General features: G+C 43.4%; 1 protein-coding gene across 2 annotated transcripts in view; it reads left to right on the top strand.

The window, feature by feature from the left end:
* Positions 1–20,921, top strand: part of MAD1L1 (mitotic arrest deficient 1 like 1) — a 456,900-nt gene that overhangs the window by 241,533 nt on the left and 194,446 nt on the right. The gene's annotated exons all lie outside the window — the stretch shown is intronic.

Here is a 20,921-nt window from a genome sequence, read left to right as displayed (position 1 = left end):
TTGAGAAGGATTAGCAGGAGGGTGTATTAGTAAACATGGATAGTTAAGTGAAGCTATCCTTTCCCAGAAGAGGACCAAAGCTCCAAGATTTGGAGGATAGACCTCCAACAAGTTGGTAAGACATTTTTCTAGCCGGTAGGCTCCCTCCTATTCCCCACCCTTAAACCCACCTACATAGCCCTGAAGACCTCTGATCTGTACTGGTGCTGAGTAGTCCTCCACAACGAAGCACCCACCTCATTTCCTGGTATTGGAGGGGTGATGGAGTGAGTCTAGGCATCTTTGCCAACCTGCTGCCCCCCAGAGGTGTTGGACTGCAACTCCTACTGGCGTCAGATTAGTAAAGCCTGGTGTAGGTGCAGGTTCTCTTTAGGGCAGGCATAGGCAAACTCGGCCCTCCAGATGTTTTGGGACTACAGCTCCCATCATCCCTAACTAACAGGACTAGTGGTAGATAGGTAGCCGTGTTGGTCTGCCATAGTCAAAATAAAAAAAATTCCTTCCAGTAGCACCTTAAAGACCAACTAAGTTAGTTCTTGGTATGAGCTTTCGTGTGCATGCACACGAAAGCTCATACCAAGAACTAACTTAGTTGGTCTTTAAGGTGCTACTGGAAGGAATTTTTTTATTTTAACAGGACTAGTGGTCAGGGATGATGGGAGTTGTAGTCCCAAAACATCTGGCGGTCCGAGTTTGCCTATGCCTGCTTTAGGAGAATCCACAACAGATCCTTCTGCATACAACCAGAATTTCCCTCTCTCTACACAGCTTCTCCCTTAATCCAGTCTTTGATAACTTATTTAGAGGTTAGGACCTGGTGCAAATGTGAAGTTACTTGACAGATTTAATGTTAGGCAGTAAGCAGGATAGACAAGCACATGCATCCATTTACACTGCCAGGAAAACAAGGTGAGAAGCCATCCTGTCAAGGTGCCCTTCTGTTAAGCCATTAAGGACTCCCTTCAGTCTCCCCCTCCTTGCCCCTTTTCACAGACTTCTTTTTCACAGCTTGGATTCCACTGCACTGACCAGCCTGTTACCAGAACTTCAGTCACTTAGGAATGAAGGCAAGCTGCATGCTAACCTGGCAGTTTAAGAATTTGTATGTGAATTTTGTACAGTGTGAGTCAGCAGACTGTTGGGGCGGAAACACCTCTGCTTGAAGAACCACGTAGGTTGATTAGGATTAATTACAAATTATCAGGAGCTGAAAATACACAGCAGGGGACTCGGTATGATTGTCATTAAAGAAGGAAATATGCACATGGGAACAAGCCTGTGTGTGTGTGTGTGTGTGTGTGTGTGATAATTTCAGTACTACTTTTGAAAGTCGGAATATAAATGTTTTAAAACCAAAGAAAACTGCTTGTGCCCCCCCCCCAACACGTACACTAGAATAATCGGACTTGTAAATAGCCACTCACCTGTTTTCCTGTGCCAATTAAGGCAACCAAGCAAGGAAGTCTTTGCAAATTGGAAGGGAGATGTGTTTTCTTGTACTTCTTAAAAAGAAAACAAAAGCAAACTGTTGGTGTGCCACGAAAGACAAACTTAAATATTTGTGAGCAGACAAACTAGCAAAATTTCCTATGGACTAGTAGCATTTGTTTGCTAGTGTGATGTTTGTACCAGAATGGGGAGACCCAGGTTCGAATCCCTCCTTTCTCTCCAGATGTGCTTCAGCCGGTCAATATACCTCAGCCTAACCACATAGGAAAGTTTATCTGTAAACATCTCTAATATGGAACACCTTGGTGCCTATACGTTAATTCATTTTTTTCCATGTTAAATAACACTTGCCCTGTTTATACTCACAGCATCCCTGTGAGGTGGGCTGTGCTGAGAAATAGTGACTGTCACAAGGTCAGCCAGTGAGCTCCATGACTGAGCAGAGATTTGAGCCCAAGTGTTGCCTGGCTCTCTTCTGCCACTAAATACCACACCACTCTGGTTCTCTTGTGCATGGAGATTTATATTTGTAGAGCAAAAGTCTTCACAACACGCACTGACTTAAAAAGGAGTGAATATGTCTTATATTAAATCCACAAAGTTCCCAGATTCACGGCTCATGAGGGAAGCTGTTTTAGCATCTTTCTGTAGCTCTCTTCAGTGCTGGTTAATATTCACCTTATACATTTCACATGATGTTGCCAAAATGCATAAACATTTTAGCCTCCTACTTCAACCAAATGAAATATGACGAAACCCTATCACAGGAATAGATTAACCGGGGTGTGTATATGTCTGTTTTCTGGGAGAGAAGATATACTCTCCTTTGCTGGGGATGTTCTTGATATCTGCATTTACTATACCAGGGGTCCTCAAGCTTTTTAAACAGGGTGCTTGTTCACTGTCCCTCAGACACTGTTGGGGGCCGGACTATAGTTTGAAAAAAAGGGCGCCTTTAGGCGCCAGGCAAAAATGTTTCATTTTAGCCAGGCTTTTGGTTGATTTGATTGACATCCTATGCCCTTTTAAAATGTGGTTCTTTTTGGGGGGTGGGGGGGGAGATGTTATTGGGTTGTTGTTTTTATTTTGATTATATATATATTGTGGTTTTAGATTTAGATTTTGTTCTGTGAACTGCCTTGAGACCTCTGAGTACAGGGCAGTATATAAATTCAATTAATTATAATAATGACTCAGTGGCAGTCCCAAATTCAACCCCTGGCATCCCCAGGTGGCGTTGGGAGAGCATCCTGCATAAAACCCTGGAGTGCTGCTGCCAGCCAGGGTTGGCAATACTGAGCAATGGTTTGGCTTGGTATAAGGCAGGTCCCTGTGCCTCTTTCTCTTCCTCCTCCTGCTTCTGCTCACCGGTCTGTTGCAAGAGCTGGCTGCTTGTCGGGAGAGGCTTCCCGTTCTCTGGGCTTCGTTTGGGGCCTCCGCCTCCAGCCCATGTGTGGAGGCAGGCGCTCTTGAGCTGCCATGGCAACCCAGGCACCATGTGGCCCCCGCCTCTCCGCAGGAGGCGCCTGTGAGCCAAGGCGGCTCCGAGGACCAAGCAGAGTGGCTGCGGCTGCAACAAGGCGGGCAGAATGGAGAGTCCGGAGCCAAAGGGTCTGGAGTACCATAGCTGGCTGGTGCCTCTGCCTTAGTGGAGAGCAGGCAACAACTACGGGAAGGCGGAGGGATCAAGAGCAAAGTTCAGCAGAACACTTGAAATGCAGGAGGAGGGAGAGAGAGACGCAGAGACGCCCCTCTGCCTTAGCAGAAAACAATGAATTCCAGCATGCAATGCGGCCGCAGAGAGTATGGTTAGGCCGGGCGCGGAGTTGTTGCCGAATGCTTTTGTTGCATTCAGTCAGAACACTTCACCACTGCTTTGCCGCTCGCCCCTGCCGGGTGGGCTGGATTCAAGACCCTGGTGGGCTGGATCTGGCCCGCGGACCGTAGTTTGAGGGCCCCTGTACTACACCAAGCAGGTGGTTGGGCTGCATGGCCTTCAAGAATGCTTCCAACTCAATGATTCTCTGAGGATCACCTTTATGGATTGGACTTCACTACTTCTTGTCCCTCCCTGCATATCTAACAGCAGCCTCGGTTCTGGCCTAAAAGTGCTTCTGGGTTACCTGGATCTTTAGAAGATACCCCACTTTCAGTGCAGCATCTCAGATGCTGTTGCTGGGGCTGTCAGTAACGTGTCCAGATATCAGTACCTGATGCAAGGTTGCCTAGCTACCTCCTAGGCTGTTTGCATGTTGCCATTGAAAGTTCCCCCTTTCACAGTGCTCGGGTGGGTCCCTGCAGATTCTAGAACTTGGAGATCGGTAGAATAGAATCAGTGGTGTTGCATGATTCAGCTACATGTTAAAGTTATTTTTATATTTGTCTGCAGTCCCCTTTCCCCTCTCTTGCTACCACTCTCAGTCACTCAGAGCCTCAGGCAGAAGACAATCCAACCTTAGCTGCGTGGAGTAATCTAAGGTGAGGCAAGAATCTGCACCCAGACAAGTGAGGGTTGATTTGCTGAAGTGAAAAACCTTTTGGCCCATTTTGGTTCATCAGCCACATGGATGTCCAAAGGCCTCTTAAGGGTGCTGGTGCAATCCTGGGGGAATTTTTTTGGGGTGAGTGTGTTTGAAGAAGAGGCTGAGCTGAATCAACCCTGGTATATGCTCTGAGGTTGTTGGGCACAAAAGTCTTCCCTCCTCATTCTTTGGAAGGATCATGGCCAGCTCTTTGCACGCTTCTCTTCTCTATAATTCTCTTCCCAAAAGGATTGTGACCCCTGAATCCTCCCCTCACCATGCCACTTTTGAGCAAAGAATAAAGCAGAACAGTAATAGATGGGGACAACCTCCTCCTCCTCCTCCTCCTGATGTTAATTATGTCTGTGTACAAATTTCAGAAAGTAAGTTGTTGTCTAGCCCTTAGAGGGTTTTTTTTCAGGCAGTGGGGAAAAATGGATTATGTGATGTTCTGAAGTGTGTTCATTCTATGGTAACTGCTGTTGCAATTTAATTGCTTGCTCTCATTTTACCCATATGAATTCTGTTGTGATGTTGCAGAACACACAGAAAAGTAATTTGAAACCTTTGGTTGGAGAGGTAAACATTCTGAATGGTTCTGTTTACCCCATTTTTCTCTTAGGTTCAATGATTAGTTATTCCCCCATTCACAGAGAGAGAGAGAGAGACTGAGAGGTGATAGGGCTCTCTGGACAGCCTTGGCCTTTATTTTTGAGATTCTTTCATGTTACTAAAGCTTTTATTCCATTGCCCAATTGCTTCTGAGTTTTCAGTGGTGTGATTCAGAAGCAGATACTCTTTTTCTGGCATTTTGTTTTATTATTTTTTCCTATTATATATTACTTTCCTCTCCCAGATTTGTTGCCACCACTTTCTGTAAATCGAGGTTTAGTGCAGTACTCTTTAGTTGCCTCAGTTCTCTGATAAAAACAATCTCTCCCCATTTAATATTGGATTTTGGTGAAGGTTTGCTGGCAAAGCATGATTTTTGACCCACAGCCTCCTAATGTGCCCAGTCTTACATCGTGAGAGAAGGATTTAGATTTAGTACACCTAGAATGTGGCTGCAATCTTAATACCATTTACACGAGAGCAAGCCCTGTGGAACTTATATCTTTCTTTCTTTCTTTCTTTCTTTCTTTCTTTCTTTCTTTCTTTCTTTCTTTCTTTCTTTCTTTCTGAATTTATAGAGGTCTCAAGGCGATTCTTAGAATAAATGTCTGAACAGATATGCACATGATTGCTCCATGTATGGTGTGTCTAGTGTCCAGTGCAACTTACTGGTAGGATTTTCTCAAGGCTGTATTGTGGGGCAAGTGGAGGGAATAGTATTCAAGGAGGGAAATAGTACAGTGGTACCTTGGTTTTCGAATATAACCCATTCCGGAAGTCCGTTTGAGTTCCAAAATGTTCAAAAACCGAAAGTGGAAGCCTCAAAATGCAACCTTCAAAACAGAAGCCACATTTCCTGTTTGACTTCCGAGGTGCATTTGAAAACCAAGGCACTTACTTCTGGGTTTTCGGTGTTCAAGTTCCGTAACGTTCGACAATGGAGGTGTTCGAAAACCAAGGTACCACTGTACAGTCTTTCCAGCACTGTCTCTGTTTAGACTACAGGAGGGGACGTTTCATGTTTAAATTGTTCCTCGTGCAATCCTCTCTGCTCATGGAAAGCTAACAGGCTAAGTAGAGAGACTAGACTCAATTCCTTCCTGATGAGCTGCATTTCTGGTATCTAGATGACATGTGGCTATGGTGCTTATGATTCTAGGGGCAGGGGAGGTGTTACACAATATGTTAATGCTTGCCTGATTTAATCTTGGCTAAATTACACAGCACCATTGCCTGAATCTTGGAAGCAAAACTAGTTTACTCTTGGTACTAAATAATAATAAAGTTTAGTAGTAGCTACAGGCAGGCTGTTCAAAAATAAGAATCTACTGCCTTCTGTAGAGAGGCAAAGTGGGTAATATGATGATTTCATTGCATTAGTTTCTGTTGATGAAATAGAAGGCAAGTTTTCCAGTTTCAGAGAGCTGCACTTCAGGCACACAGAGAGATGTTTGAGCTATCTAGAAAATTAGATAAGAATGCAAATATTACAATCACTTCAGGCAGGTTTTTCAATCACACGAATCACATGTCTATAATACATCAAGCTGTGGTTGACAATAACGGGTTTTGTGTTTGCCTTTCCTCTCTGCAGGAAATATCAGCTGTATGCAATTGTTAAAGGAACCATATTCTCTCTGTTCTTGAAATCATGCATAGTTGTGGATTTTGCGCTCTTATGAACAGTGTTGTGTGGCTCTGGTCTGTGATAAAGGTTTTTGAAGGGTCACTTTGAGAAGGGGTGACAGCTGGATGGCCAAGGCCTCAATCCTCAGCCCCAAACGTAGCCTATTCCTCAAGACCTGTTCCCAAAGATGCTTCTCCCTCCATGGCTTGTTCTCTGTTGGCAACTTCATTTAGGGTGTAGGATTTGGCTCAGGGAAGTGCAGTATCTGATCACTAGCACTTCCAATCCTTTTATTTTTCCTGAGAGTTTCTTTACACTCTCAGGTATTTCCTGATTCTCCCACATGGTACTGAGAGTCCTTTATAGATATATAGAAGGTTCTTGGCATAAATGAAAAGGGCACTATATATTTTCTGTTTGTTTTGGCTCCTGCTCATGGGGCTACTCAAAGTGAGCAGATACTGAAACAAAGGTGTTTTCAGTGCTCTTTCCTGGGATCGCTTAGGAAGCCCCTCTACATAATAAGTAGCATCTCTGTGTGCCAAACTTGCAGTTAAAGCCAGATGTTATGTCAGTCTCACTTATGTGCCATTGCCATAGCAATCACATTTTTGCCCTCAAATGTTAGGCCGAGCTTTGTAGCTGCTAGAGCAAATAAAGTTGCTGTCGTTTTTGTAATTGCATCTGTGTGTGAATCTGGCAGGATTAAAGCAACAAGAAACTTTTGCTGGTTGTACAGAAATGATCTAGTTGTCATGTTAAAAAGGCAGTTCAGTGTTGTTGAAGGCTGTGTGACCCTCTTCCCGCAAATGCATAGCCTAGCCTAGATGCATAAGGAAATTTATTGAGTGATATAGAAACTCCTGCTGTACACTGCATTGTGATTGGTATTATTATTAATATCATCATCATTTATATAAATGCTCAACTTACTCTCTAACTGCTGAATCTGGTTATAATATAAAACCATGCATAAAATATCCAAAATACTGCAGCTGCCCTTAGAAAGTAACTTCAGCTCAGCTGCTCTCATTCTCTTAACAACTTGTGCTGCCCACTGGATGCACTTATTCTGTATAGCAAGGAATCTTAGGACTTTCTTAAGGCTGCTGTTTATGCTTCTACCCTTTCTGCCAGAAGTTTTTATAGTTGAAAGTTGTCTTGGTTTTGCCCTACAGTCATTCTCTTTAACATTCTGGTTTATTCCCAGGCTGTTCTCCGAACAAAGATACTTTCCTTTTGCCATTTGGAAAAGCTGCTGTGTTCCTTGGGGCTGCCTTTGTTAGGCTAGGAAGAAGTAATAGCGCTTTGAGTTTGCATAGAGAAGCCAGTAAGATCGTTGTATTTTCTTCTGCAAATGCAGTGTTGTAGTCTTTGCTAATGAGTTTCTAACGCTGTCTGACAAGTAAATTCAATTCCTCTGGCTGCTGGGAAGAAACGAAACACATGGAGAGTTTTTATTTATTTTTCTTGTTTTGAAGAAAAGGCCCTGAACTCTGCAATAGGAAATTGCAAGAAGGTTGCTATTTGTTCAATTATTTATTTATATATTTCCACCTCACATTTTGACTGGAATGCCCCAAAGCAACTCACAAGATCCATAAAATACAACGGCTGAGCTTACTGTTAACAGTCTTAAAACCATGAAAGAAGTAGACCCATATGAGGAGAGGAGGGGAACTTGTTGAAACGATAACAATAAGCCGCAGCAGCAACAATAACAACAACAATAAAACTATGCTTGATACAATAAAAGATGGGGGTCAGGAAAAAGGTACTGTATGTATGTGAAGATGAACTGCAAACATTTTGGGGAAGTGTCAAAAGATACAAAGTCATGCATGCGTTTGGATAATCTCTGAAATATTGTGGGAAAGCCTGCAGCCTGGCCAGTTCATCCTACCATTTAACCACCCTCTAAAATCTCTGTGGTCGCTTCACTTTTGTGTTATCCCCAGATTTGCACAATGTGCTGTACATTACTTCATCTGCATCACAGGCCAGCACCATTGCCTATTGACTCTGCCACCCACAATGCATAGTGCTGCAATAGTGTCTGCAGCTTCAATCAGTATTGGCACAGGTGTGTAACTGAGCCACAGGACCATTCTTTACAATAAAGAAAAGCTCCGGGGAGGGAAATCTGTAGCAGACCTGAAACATCCCAGCTGTGGTCCAACCAACGTGGGAAGTTGAGCAGACACAGCAGCTCAACTCAGATTCCCTTTCATACCTTGCATCCTGATTGCAGCATCTGGCAGGATGAAGCATATGACACTCAGCTGTGCTGAGCCTACTCCAGCTGAGGAATCACCTCCTCCCAGAGCTAACAAGCCCCACCTGGCCAGCTAGGGAGCTGGGCTGTGGGCCCTTGCCTGCCTCTGTCTCCTTCCTCTGTTCCTTACTCCTCAGAGTCCGCTGTGTTCGTGGAGACAGGGCCCCCTCTGCTGATGGGTTCTTGTGCACTGACCCCCATCCCTTCGCCACCCTCCATCGCTGTGAGTACTTTATACACCAGCCTCTCCTTCTTCACCCCCAGCTTGCCCTGGTGTGTCCCAATCACAGCCACACCTCTCACTGGGATCCTCTTCCTCCTCTATCCTGCCAGTTCACGACAGGTATGGGTGCTAGCAAAGACACTTTTAGAACTTTCGGGGGAAATATGGGTGGGTGGGGGGTTGGAGTGGAGAAACAGAGGGAGAAAGGGTTTAAACAGTCTCCCTATTCCTTTGCTCTAAGTTTCTCTCACTTGAAACTGTTATGAATGAATGAATGAATGGATGCTGTTGGGGCTCAGTTACACATGTTTGCAGATTAGCAACCCTTATTAATGTCTCTGGTTTGCAGCACCTCTTATTTCTGAAATACCTGCCTGCTCTTTGAGTACTTTGAGCGGATGATGACTTTGTCATCCCTCCAAGATCTTGCCAGGCTGCTAGACCCTGTGCCAAGTTGGTTGTAAGCTGCTGGCTATTGTTTGTAGTCTGCAGCTAGCTGCAGATCATGCTACTACAAGCAGCTTACATTTTCATGGCTATCGTACCCTGTGCATCAAGTGCTGCCAAGGATACAGGTTAACAGATTGGGCAGGCTCTGGCATGAGAGAGGATTGAGTTAATTGGAGATGCCGTTCTTCAGATGCTTTGGACTAAAGCTCGCATTGGACCCAGCATCTTACAGCTGTGCTGGCTGGGACTTACGGGAATTGTAGTCCAAGCCATCTGTAGGCTGGTCTACAGAATGCTTCATGACAGAAAGCTCCTTGAACTCCCCAATTCTTTCCTTCCGTATGTTCCTCTTTTTGAGTTTGCAAGATGTTTTAAGGATGTTGAATTAGTTGTCCTCAAGTTAAATGAGTAGTGGCTCATCTCCTTTCGTAGCAATGAAAAGATGAGCTTGTGATAAAAATAGAAAAGGAGGAATTGCAGTCATGCTCTGGTGCGGTGCCTAGGCAAAGCTCATTCAGTGTGGTTTATATTTCCTGGATTATTATGTATCTCCTCTGAGCCCCTCCTTGGATGAAATGGTTGCACTTCAGCCATTCCTCCAGGCTATCAGAATATAGCAATCTCAGTCCCCGGAGTTGCTGCAGCCTGGCATACAAAACAGCTATAGAAAGAAGGAGGCAAAGCTCTTAATGGCGAACAACTCCCATAACAAGAGGGAAAATGAAATGACAGCAGAATATGGCTGAATGAAATGCATTGGCAGTCATCTAAAATAACCATAAAAGATGTAAAGTTTACGATCAAAGGCTTACCTCAAAGCATTTTTAATGACACAGTCATTTAATTCTTCTAATGCAGATCAAGGTGGCGTTAGAAATCTACAGCCATCTTATTCCCTCTGCCTCATTTACAAACTTGATGCTGGCTATAGATCATTCTAAAAGGCTTCGGATCAGCAATTATTGGATCCTGGGTAATAGGGAGACCAGTGCTTCAGTACTGATTAAAATATGAGGTCAGCAAGATTTGAAAACAAAGAATTAAGGATTTGATAGAATCATATGTTAACTGGGCAGACACTGCACTCACACTCGCCAAAAAGCAAGGAGACACTTGTCATTAGCTTAACTAGGGCTGCAACTGGTATTAACCTTTTCCTCAGATGTTATTCCTGCTGTTTTCTTATTGTGTTGTTTATTTTATTTTGTTGAGAAGGTCTCTCAGCCTACCTTCTCACCTCTTTCAAAGCCCTTAAGGCTGGATGCATCTGCTAGGCTGCATCTATGCCAGGTGGTAAGCATGTCTAAGTGGGCTGAAATCCTGGCCTCCCCACTTGTGGCCCATGTACAGCTGGAATGGGGTTCTCTGTGGCTGGTGAGTTGAGCTGGAGGTTGATGTGCAGAAGACTGAAAATGCAGCTCTGCTGACTGGGAAAAAGCCAGATTCCTAGTGTCAATGGCTAAGCAGTACTAATCTAGGGGACAATATTGCATACCCATATTCCAGTATCTAAGGACTATAGATTAAGGTTACCAGACGTCCCTGTTTCCTGGGGACAGTCCCCGAATTTACAAGTCAGTCCCCTGACAAAATCCACTGAATTCAACTGAAGTTGAAAAGTGTCCCTGGATTCATTGAAAAAAAATCTGGCAACCTTACTATAGATACAGACTTCTAGTGGTTTTCCTGCCTAATTCTCAAGCTCCACCCTTGAAATTCATGACCGGAAGACTTGCTGTGAATCTACCAGTGTTGAATCTCCATCTTGCATGACTCATCTCTACCCAATCTTATTATGTGGTCCCTAATTTCTTCTGTAAGATGGGGGACAAGGATGGCTAGGCCTGGTCTGTGTGCTCAGTAGAACAATGTTCAAAAGACTCCCTTCCTTTGCTGTTTATGGAAATGCAAGCAGTGCAGTTGAATGGTGAGGCAGGTGTTTCTTTTATCCTCTTCCTCCATCTCGCTTCCTTAGAAAAGAGTGACACTTCCTTCTACAAAATGCTTGCTCAGTGCACACACAGTTTTCACAGCTGTAGAGAAGCTAGTGGGAGGGGGATGTCTTTCTTTATTCTCCACTTTAGCTTTTTCAAGCAGCTGGAAGTGGAGAAAACTGCCGTGGCTGCATTGTCTAGGGTTGTGTGACTGGATTCTCTGTGTATGATTCAGACCTGCTGATGGATACTGTCAGGCTGGTAAAGGACCAGCTGAACTGCCCAGGGGTTGTGTAGTCCACATTGTCTTGTTCTTCCACGGATGTGTTTTGTCCTGGGGCTGTATCGATTGACTGATCTTGGAAACAGGATGCAATGAATGGAGACCTTGGTGTATTTTGGGAGATGTCACTGTGATGGGTGGAACAGTCTGAATTTAGCCTAAAATACTCCTTCCTATACATTGCATTCTTCAGACCCCTAGACTGGGCCTGTCACTTCATTACAAAAGGACCATGAATACTGATATGTGTCAGGCTGGCTAAGGTCAAATGGTTTCCCCCTTGGTACTCAGCCACTCTTACCTGCAGAAGTTGGCTTCATGCTCTGAGGTTGTGTCACCTGCATTTTCCTTCTACTCTTTCTTCATATGGGACAATAGTGCAGACATCTAGAATTGCTTCAGAAATTATATATGGCTCGAGGTTGGCTGTTTTAAGTCAACTAGGAGTTCATTAACTCCTAGTTGACTTAGAACAGTCTTACAGAAAGAGATCAAATCTTGATCAAGACACTTAGGTGACAGAGTTTCCCCATATGCTGGTTATCAGTTTCTTAAGTCCATTTCCTTCCCTGTTAAAAAGAATCACTGTATTTCCAGCATGAGCTTTGCTGACTTAATTCCATGGTATGTCTCTGTCTGACAGATTAAACTGCTTTCTCATATCAAATGTGTTTCCTATGTTGATAATTGTAGACTATGATCAAATTGCCTTTCAGCTTTTCTTTTGGCAACTTTGATTTGGGGGTGAGAATCGGCTTCTCCTTCTCCCTGGTTGTCACTGATAAAAGTTTGGAAGCACAAGTGAGCTGCAGGTGTGCCACCACTTTCTTGCTTAAACAACCTTGGAGCATGGATGGAACATGTAGCTTGTTTTTTCATGTACCACTGGCTTGGGCACCTTTCTTGTTCCCAATGCCTCCTTATGGCTCTCAGGGTCTGATCCAGGTTTCTGGGGGCCTTTGGGCACAGGGCACCAATGGGCCCCTTGTTGTCATGAACACACCAGCTCCAAGTGTAATCTTGCAGCCGGCTGCAGAATGCAGTCAGGAATAGGGAGGCTGGACTTTCATGCCAGCACAGGAAAGCCTGCAGCTGCCAGTGTCGACTCCCCCTGACCTTGGATGGTTGGCTGATAAGGGGGGAACAGAGAGCAGGCTGGAACACAGCCAAAGCTCCCCGGAAGCCCAAACAGGCGCGGAAAGCCACAGAGATAGCTTTTCAGAGCAGGAAAAGGATGCAGCTGGCCAAATAAGTCTGAGGCGTAGGCGTATAGGAAAGCTGCTAGACAGCAAGCAAAATAAGAAACGTAAAGGTTGAAGGTTCAATCTCTTCTGTCGACACAGGAAGAACTCCTCAGAAGTGTCAACTGAGTGATGGGGGCCAGAGGCTTGCTAGAGCCATCTGAAGATAATTGCTTGTTTTTTGCAATAAATCCTCCTTATCCTACGCTTACTGTGTGATCAAGCCGGGAACCTGGACTCCTCAAGGCACACTTGGCCTTACCTTTTCCTTTTTACACTCTCAAATATTTTTGTCCTTTCTCCCACCCCTACTTCCTTTCATCTGTTGGTGTTGCCCTGTTTTTTCCTCACTCCCACCTTCCTTTTTATTTTGCTCACTTTTTTCTGCTTTGTGTCACATTCTCTGCCTCTTTATTTGTTTATTACATTTAGATCTTACCTTTCCTGCAAGGAGCGCAAGGTAGCGTACATGGATCTCCCTCTCCCCATTTTATCCTCACAACAGCCCTGTAAGGTATGTTAGGCTGAGAGACGAGTGATTGCCCCAGGGTCAGCCACAGAGCTCCATGGCTAAGTGGGGGCAGGGACCTTAAACCATCCCCTTCATTGCCTCCATCAAGAGAGAACAGCCACTGCCTGCCCATGCAGGAGAAGGTCCCCACCCGACCTGCAAGTAATCAGGCAGCTGCAATACTGCACCTCTGCCTGCTCACAAAAAATCGGATTGTAACCTTATCATTGTTCCATGTTGCAGCATTATCTTACATAGTTTTGTGCTCTAGCTTTATTCTGTGTACTTATTTTTGGTGTGTGTGTGAGAGAGTGTGAAATTTCAGACTAAACTCTCCCAGAGAGCTTAGATACGTGCTCTGCTGTAATGTTTTAACATATGTTGTTTGTTTTTTCTTCTGTCAAACATTACTGACAGCCAGTTATCGAGTGTGTCTTTGTTTGCCATTCTTGTATCATCAACAGACACTATCAGCAATGGATTTCCCCGTTTTCTTCTGCATCTGTCAGTTTGTCATTTCAAATCAATTTTTTTGTATGCTTTTGATTATTTTTGTAGCATTCATTTTTTTAATCAGAATGTCATGATGTTCTTAGTAAAAAAAAGTCCCTTGCTGGAGCATTAAGTACATTGTGTCAATGACTGCCTGTTTCAAGCTGAACTTGAAATGTTGTCAAAGAATGAGATCCAATTAATTTGTGAAGTCTTACTTTTTATTAACTTCAATTGGTAATAATTTGTTTCATTTCCTTATACTTCGTCTCTAAAAAAAGGAAAGGAAAAGAAAGACCTCATGCCAATTCTTATTTTGTGTGCCCTGGTTAAGCAAAATTTAAGTTGCTACAACCAAAGAACTTTTTATTCCCTTTCTTTCTTTCTTTCTTTCTTTCTTTCTTTGCATCAAAAGATTCCAGAGATGTGTATAAAAGTATGAAAACAATTCACGTAACATGAATACAATGCCATATTTTAAGACATAATACATAGCCAAAGTTACTTGTTTGAGTGTCCCACCCAGAAGACTAATCATGGTTTGTTTTCTGGCAGCAGGCTGTGATGTAAAGCTATGGCTTGCTGTTTGCTTATGAATTATGGTGTTGGTTGTTGTTACTTTTAAAAAAGCACTTACAGTTGGGTGTTCTGTTGTAACTCAAAAGTTTGGTTTGTTTGGCCACCCCAGTGCTCATGCCAACCAAGCTACAAAGTCAGAAAGCAAGAGAAGATGGAAAACAAACCAAGCTGTGGAGGAAAAAGCTGGTTTCCGCTCACGTCACGAGTCAATGGTGGTCACTCCTCTCTGCCCACCTAGGGGTTCAAGCAGGGGAAAGCCAGGATTTATGAGGCAAAAATTCTGGCAATGTTCCCAATGGGGTCTGGAGAGCTCACTGCATCCTGCTGTGCCGCGCAAGCCCATGTCTGCCAACTTGAAAGGCAGAGTGGGTGAGACCTGTGAGTGTTGCCCAGCCATGGATGAGCCTCCATCTCCGGCATGATTTGTGGTTGGTTCCTCCATAATTTGGACAATTGGCATTAATCAAGAGGCGCTCCTGGACCGACATAGGCTAATGGGCTGCAAACAGTCAGCTGCCCAAAGGACTGGGCCTGGCTCTTTGGAGGTATCGGAATGTTTTCTTTGAAACTTGAGAATCTTTACAACAGCCAGGAAAGGAAGGGGGAGGACAAGGTGCTTTGTGCCTTCTTATGCTTTTCAAATGGTCTCCTTTTTTCCTGTCCTCCCCTCCATAATGAAAGAGACATGTGCAGCTGCTGCTATGTTATTCTGTTTGTTACTTCGGAAAAGAGTGGGGAAGGAATTTAACCTGGTTTTATTATGCCCTCCACTCTCCACCGAGATTGAATGGACTTCATTTAATATTATTCCTGGACTGCTGTTGGAGAAATGCAGTGGGGGGGGGGAGGGAGAATGAACTGCTGCTGAACAGATGTGTTAAGAGACTGAATTTGAGAAAAGATTTTGCTTTTAACTGTGTGCCGAGGAAGAACTCCAGAGCGGAATTTTAATGGTGCTGTGTGTTGAGATTCCTGCATTGCAGAGCCCTTGGGATCCCTTCCAACTTTATAATTATATTATTATCTCCCCCCCCCCTCCATACACACCAGCAAAATAAAAGCCAAACCATGAACCTAAAATGAAGGTCCACAAAAGTACTGGCTATACTATATATGTAAAACATCTGGGCAAATAGGAAAGAATGTAGTGTCAGCACAAGGCATGTCTTCTTGGGAAGGGGCCAACACAGAAAAGGTCCTCTCCCTGGTAACTACATAACATGCTTCTATTAAAGAAGGAACAATGAGCCACTACAATGAGCCACCTTCCTACAAGAGGTTAAGCACAGTCAGAATCTTCAACTTCTTATGTACTTCTTCCTATTATGTACTTCATGGATACTTGATTCCTGGCCAGGTGGGATGTAGGCAAAGGCCTCTTGAAGTGCTAGTTTGAACATCAGCAAAAGCTTTGACAGGACCTTCTCCCTTATTTTGCTTCTCAGCTGGTTGACCACCTGTCTTTTAGCTCATGGAACTTCGGCGTGGACGATTACCTTGTAGTGTAGAGAATTAACTAATTTTTCAGCCTTCACAATGTTGCATTCAATGGGGGATATTTTTCATTCTGAAATTCTGGGTGCAGTAACCAAGAACTGCACATATCAGTTCTGCAAATGAGTAATTAACCGTTAGAAAACATGGATATGTGAATTTACTGCGAATCATCAGGCCCAATTTTAAACAGTACAGTGTGGTGTAGTGGTTAAGAGCGGTAGTCTTGTAATCTGGGGAACCGGGTTCGAGTCTCCGCTCCTCCACATGCAGCTGCTGGGTGACCTTGGGCCAGTCACACTTCTGTGAAGTCTCTCAGCCCCACTCACCTCACAGAGTGTTTGTTGTGGGGGAGGAAGGGAAAGGAGAATGTTAGCCGCTTTGAGACTCCTGAAGGGGAGTGAAAGGCGGGATATCAAATCCAAACTCTTCTTCTTCTTCTTCTACACCAGTACTGTTGGGTGTAGCTAGATAATGATCACCAATAAATTTCAGAGAAAAGCTGGAGCAGCTGCATTTAAAAAAAAACACCCCCCCCACACACAACCTGATTTGTACTCATTTCATGAAGTTGTGTCTGGATTCTCCAAGATCAAACAGCCACTTCAAAGGAACTTTGTTGAAGGAGAAGGCAATAGATGAGTTTGATTATGCAAGTGGGAGACTTTCCTGCCAATGATGTAGCAGTATATGTATTTTGATGATGGTGTGAAGCTGTCATTCCAGGTCAACCTACTGCTTCTATTCCTCTTCAGCTTAATTCAGCAGCTGTCTCTTTTTATTACGGACATGTCCCATTCAGAAGTCCAAGATCAATTGCTAATTATGTCATTGCAAATAGAGGAAATGGAAATGCTTGAACCTGATAGGGGCATCCGCAATCTTCCTTCATGCTAACAATATCATCATCTGTGCAGCCCCAAACTGACAATTTAAGGAGATGCTTGACCCAGACATGCTGCCCTTCTCCTCCTTGGGATTGATTCAACCCCTCAGCTGCATGAAGTGTAAATTGAAAAAGAAATAGAGTAAAAAATTAAACAACAAAGTTATTCAACATAGACATTATGGCAAGATTGCTAAGTAACATAAGGCACATCACGGTAATGCTTCCAGGCATCTGTTTAGGAGGGAAATGACTTCTTCTGAATGCTGCTGATATTTTGCTTGATGAAAATCATGGTGACTATTACAGCACTGCAAAATGGCAAGTGAAACTATAGAGATATTCTGGAGTCCCGTGCCATTTGATCAGACAGTGAGGAAGTTGGAAAGCCAAGGAAATGTCTGAAGTCCACTTGATGTAAGGCTCCAGATTTCATTTACCTTTTGTTTCATTCATCTTACAACCTGCCCAAGCCACAAGGGCAGGAGGCAGGTAGCAAATGTTACAGTTAAATACTGTTGTGACATAAAATACAACCACATAAAAATAGTGGGTTGTGTCCAACTAAGTTTTACTCAGAGTAAACCCATTGAAATTAATAGACCTAAGTTAGCCATGGCCATTAATTTTAACAGGTCTACTTGTGAATATGACAGACATTGGCTGCATCCCACTGTGTATAAAGAAATTGGCTTAAAAGGTAATTTATCTATCACAATGTTACTAAAATAATGGAGAAACAACAACAACAAAACAACAACAACAAATTTATTTATACCCCGGCCATCTGGCTGGGTTTCCCCAGCCACTCTGGGCGGTTTCCAGCAAAAGATTAAAAATACATTAAAATTTCTTCCCATATCTCCCACTGTGACCTCTGATGATCCTTCCATAACACTACCTTTGCAGTGTGGGAACTGCTGCAATCAGGCCCCTTCCCACAGGGCCAATGGGCTTGCTGTATCTGTCTATCTTATCTGTCTGATCCTTCCTTCTCTCTCTGTCTCTGTCTCTCTCACCCCTTCCCCCAATATTCCTGACAGAAACTGACTGCAATGATAAATTCATAACACCCTGCTGGAGTGGCATTTCATCTGCCATCTAACTTTGTTTGCCTATGCACTGTTTAAACCTTGGTATGAAAAAAAATAAAGCATCTAACAGTACAGAAAGTACGTGTCAGTTCAGACTTACAAAGCTTCTTGAAATCTCATGGCTGATTGGTTGCAAATTAGGATTGATGGCACATCTTAAGTGGGAGAGATACTTGGGATGAGTAATGCTTTCTTTTCACATTCCTTTCACCATAAGTAAGTTGGAACTTGTGGTGTGAACCATGGATTTAAGAGATAAAATGTGTGCCAACCTTAGTGAATGAGATATGTCAAAAGAGACACAATTTCAAACAGGTTTTGTACTTCATAGATCATTGCATTACTTGGTTGATTGGAACTTTGCAGTGATGATCAACCAGAAATAGTTTCATAGAAACACAAAACTTAGGAAGAATTCCTAGGAAATCTAAAAGGTTCCTATTGTTCAGACACTGTGACAGATTCAATTTTTTCCTCATGGATCAATGCTCTGATAGAGAATAGAAGACCACAGCCTTTGATGCTTCGGTAGCTTTTAGAATTCTAAGATCCAGAGATCTATGTGCTTAGAGAAGGGTTTGTCTCTTAGTTCTGTGCAGCAGTGTAGCAGAAAAGTGGTCCTGAAATTAGCAGCTGAAGCAAATGCATTTGAGATTGGTAAGTAAAACTTGTACTTTTGTATCCTACAAGGTTTTCGTGGTGGTGATGAAGCCTCTGTCAGTGATTGACTGAGTTGCCATAGTGTTAAAGAGACAAGGGGCAAGATGAGATTGTGTCTGGCTGCAGCTGGTAAAGCTGTTTTCATCCTAGAGAGGATGCTTGTGACTATGCTGACTGGGGATGGTAGAAGATAGGTAGTCTGAAATGTCCAAAGAGCTCCAGGTTGGGGAAGTTTGTCCTAGGTCTTCAACTGCTGGGTGAGGATCCACCACTGTATTATGGCCTGATCTAAGATGGGTTGCCATATCAGCACCACCACTGCAAAAATAAATGGTTAAAAAAAGAAAAAGACTCCAAACCCATCTGATCTGATTTTTTATTTAATACAATATTCGTATTCTACTTTTCCAACAACAGATGTTGAGCTCAAAGCGACTCACAATAATCACAGTAGCATCAGGAGGGGGAACCATTGTAAATGCTATAATATCAAACACAGCAACATATAAATAATGCAAATAACAAGTTCATCAAAACAATACAATTCAGTAAAATCATAATAATTCAAAATATAAGAAAGAGCTGCTGAGCACCCGCCATGGGACAGATGGCATCTTCTGTCTGGGAAGGGGCTTCCTCTTTGCTCAGTGTACTAGGCACTAAGATCCTTCATTGTTTCTAAACTTTTCACCCTGCTGCTCTTCTGCTTGAACTGGGTGCAAGGCTAGGCTCATTCCATCTCAAGTTTCACATTTTCTGTGGAAAATGGCTGGTGGAGGCAAAGGCTGAGGTCCTGAAGAAGCAGCTCTGGATCAGAATTTTGGCCTGCATGACACTTTTATCCAGAGAGTTTCTGAGATTAAACACTGTATTTCAAGATGCCAAGTATTTTATAAAGTGCTCATTTCCATACATTGTGAGGTGGGGCATTGCAGTTAGAGGTTTGAACAGTACTACCCAGCTCCTGTTCGCTGTCCTCTCAAAAATGGTTTCTGCCAGCTGTGGAATATTCACATCCATCTCAGTTGGGCACTGAATAAGATGGTTGAGGTGCTTCTTCCTGGGGCCCATGACTTTGTTGTGGGTCATGGCCTTGCAGATGGCTTTGGCAATTGCCGAGTCCAGGAGCTAGGGCTGGGTTTTGCATCTGAAAACTACCATCCAAGAAAATGAAAAAAAGAAGCCTAGAAGAGATGAAAGTAAAGGCAGAAAAGTCATTGAGCTACTGCAGCGGAGAGAGCCCAACCTTATTGATCAGGTCATTGTATGGGCCCAGTTGACAAGTGTAGGGCAGCTGTGTGGTATGCAGTCAACACTGAAGCATTTTCATTGGTACCCACTTCACCATGACATTAACATTAGACCTTTGTTATGGTGCATAAATTTCTCAGAAGCTTAGCAGAACAAGATTTAGCCATCTCTGTCTTTGATATGGCTCTAACCCCTTTCTCTTTCTCTTTCTCTTTCTCTTTCTCTTTCTCTTTCTCTTTCTCTTTCTCTTTCTCTACACTCTTTTTATTATTTATTGCTACATGAAGCTGTATAAGCACCTCTTAGAATGGACCAGTTCATTCCCATGCTATAAGATTTTCCAGGGCTTCAGTGGGGGGGGGGGAGGATATAACGAGGCTGTATTACTGGATCTTACTTTTCCTGAGCTGTACGTAATGAGCAAGGGAGGAGTATTGATTTAGCCTCGTTGCCATGTCGCCTATAAATATGCATGAGGATTTGGGGCTGTTTAACTGTGCTTTTTAATTCTCCTTGCATTGCTGACTCTTTCAGTTGAAGGCTCTTTGCACGCATAGCGAGCTGCTGGGTGACAGCCCTATTCTCACAGTTTGGGACCTTTCCAGTGTGTGTTAATCCCAAGTCTGCAGAAAACTTCAGTACGTAAAAAATAAAAGGGTGAAGAATCTCCCTCCAGGATAGAAATTGGAAAAAATGTGGTGGGAAAAGTAGTACTTTATAGGTCACAGAAAGGTCTGAGAGCACAAGATATTTTCCCAATATTAGAGCTAAATGAGTCTCAGCCTATACACAATTCCAGAATGGAAGATTGTCTGGGGTGACCATGTGAGATGCCCCAAGATTTCCAAAGCAAGACCCAACCATACACTTAGTAAATCAAGTCACAAAAAGACAGAAATCGCTTGTCCAAACGATTCCTCCCATCATACGTTAAAATCATTGCCAAACTTGGCTGTAATCTAGCTTCACCTGATCATAGTTTCTGAAATTATTGGTTTCATATCTGTGATAGGGGTGGAAGGTGGCATTCACATGGAAGGACGATTGGCAAAGTGTGGTTATTATGCTGTCTCCTTCCACCTCCTCTGCTCATGACAGGAGAGGAGTGGGAGGTGATAATCCCCTGGCAGCTCATCATTTAACACCTGTCCAGATGCTGATAACTGTTTCATTACAAGGGGATTATCTCAGGGGGATAGAAGTTTACAATGGAATGCGAGTCCACCCTAAATCCCTGTATAATGGAAAAACATGCCCTTTAGTGACCACATTTCCTAGCCATGGAGCCTCCAAGCTATTCACTGTTTTGCACTTGCAACAATGGTGCTGTAAGCATTA

The sequence above is a fragment of the Podarcis bocagei genome, assembly GCF_964188305.1.
Source record: "Podarcis bocagei genome assembly, chromosome: 14".
Classification (NCBI taxonomy): Eukaryota; Metazoa; Chordata; class Lepidosauria; order Squamata; family Lacertidae; genus Podarcis; species Podarcis bocagei.
Note: the sequence above shows the minus strand (reverse complement) of the source record. Positions and strands in the feature narration are given on the sequence as shown.